A 2,500-nucleotide genomic window follows, 5' to 3' on the forward strand; every position below is an offset into this window, starting at 1 on the left:
TTATACACGTCGTCAATACCTTGAAAAACCCGTAAGGTTGAAAACGCCATTCCGGAAAGCTAGATTTCCGAAAAACTCGATTTCAGTTTCCAGAACCTTGCTGGATGTCGTAAGGTCGAAAAAGTCATTCGTAAATACGGGATTTCCGACGTTCCGAGTTCGCGTCGACGTTAGTTTCTCTCGTAGAACCGGAACTCTACTGCCGGCTTCCTGAAAAAAAAAAAAAAAAAGATGAAAAAAAAGGAAAAGTGTGACTTTAAATCTAGAAATTGACGAAAATTGCGTAATAGGAAGCGACGTGAAAGCAATAACAGGAAGTCCTACTTTTCTCTATCTTATCTTTCTTATCTTTGTATATTGTTTTAAAAGGGTGGACAATACACCGTGATGTCTTTTCTTTAATGTCTTTATGCGTCTTTTATTTTTGTTTTGAATTTATACTTTTCATATTCTTGTAAAAGGGTGCATTAATCATCTATTTACAGTATTTTTATGAGTTATATAATATATGAAAAAAGTGAAAAAAGAACATGACTCAGCTTTTTACCTAATTTTATTCTTCAGTATTTAAGGGCTAAAAATAAAAATGATTTAATTTCGTATGCAGTTACATATGAGGGTCTGCCTTAACTGAATTTAATTACTTATAATAAAAAGCCAGCAGACTTTCAAATGCCGAATTTAAATATTTTGAAAAGTTAATAAGCTAAAAGAGGAAGGAAGCTTGTAATATATCTAGAAAACTAGAGTAGTTAGTTTCGAATATATATATATATATATATATATATATATATATATATATATATATATATATATATATATATATATATATATATATATATATATATATATATATATATATATATATATATATATATATATATATGTATATATATGTATATATATATAGATATACTGTATATATATATAATGCTATGAGATGGAGAAATTAAGAAAACTTTCATCATTCTTTAGAGATTTTCTTTAACAGTTAGAAAATATCGAGTTAGCGTCAATTACCTATTACGTACCATATCTATTGATGAGCGCTTTCTTGTGGTTTCCGGTGCTTGAACGTGTGGTTTGACTTAACCCCCCAACCCCCGCCCTCACACAATATATATATATATATATATATATATATATATATATATATATATATATATATATATATATATATATATACATATATAAATTTCTGACTCACATCAGGATCGAAACCAGGTCTTTTGACTGAAAGGCAAGGGCGCTGCCCACTAGGCCATACAGCGCCCTTCCCTTGGAATTGAAAGACCTGGGTTCGATCCTGATGTGAGTCAGAAATTTATTTCTGTTCCACACGTGATTGTGTTTTGATTATTTCTATATATATATATATATATATATATATATATATATATATATATATATATATATATATATATATATATATATATATATATATATATATATATATATATATATATATATATATATATGGTATATGTGTGTGCGTATGTATGTGTTCATTTGCATCTTACATAAGTCAGTCTACGTCACAAAATGCATTACGTACATTCACAAAGCAAAACAAAAATACAAACCACAGAACACCATCTGCCTGACATAAACAATTGCTAATCCCTCTCTATCAACTTCAGAGGTCAAATGGCCGACGCTCGCGCAGACGTGACAGCACATATAAACAAATTATATTACGCATCGGCTGACTGATATTTTTGTCAGATGAGCTTAAATGAACAAGAGTTCATTGTTATTCTCGAAGTTAGATTGTAATGATGTCACCCTGGACTGAGACAAAAGATCTTTTTTTTTAGATCTGTTGGTTAGATAAGATAATCTCTCTCTCTCTCTCTCTCTCTCTCTCTCTCTCTCTCTCTCTCAGGACAATAGCAAGGTATTTTCTGATCCATCCGTCAGCTTATTTGTGGGCTGCGCTACTATTAAGAGCCCGTGCCAGTACTGAGCTGGCTTGATGTAAAACAACAAAAAGGTAATCCTTATTCTCTCTCTCTCTCTCTCTCTCTCTCTCTCTCTCTCTCTCTCTCTCTCTCTCTCCCCAACACCACATTTCCTTCCCTCTTGCTATACATTAATCAGCAAAGTTTCTAAATTACTTCTTCTGCCACAGTACTTTCATCATAAGTAGTTCCAGACCGTAGTAATACGGTAACCATCCTCACTACTATAAAACCCAGCTCTCTGCTCATTAAGTGGCCGAGGAAAAATCCATTAGGTTTGGGGAAACTTCCAGCTGATGCTCGGATGCTACGGGGTGAAGAAATTACGGAAATTTTTATCATTCTTTAGAGGTTTTCTTTCACAGTTAGAACATATTGGCTTGCATTAATTACCAAGTTCGTCTCATATTTATTACTGAGCATTCTCTTGCGGTTTCAAGTACTTGAATGTGTGCCTTTACTCTCTCTCTCTCTCTCTCTCTCTCTCTCTCTCTCTCTCTCTCTCTCTCTCTCTCAAACTCACACACACACTCACTCAC

Source organism: Macrobrachium rosenbergii, chromosome 18, assembly GCF_040412425.1.
Source record: "Macrobrachium rosenbergii isolate ZJJX-2024 chromosome 18, ASM4041242v1, whole genome shotgun sequence".
Classification (NCBI taxonomy): domain Eukaryota; kingdom Metazoa; phylum Arthropoda; class Malacostraca; order Decapoda; family Palaemonidae; genus Macrobrachium; species Macrobrachium rosenbergii.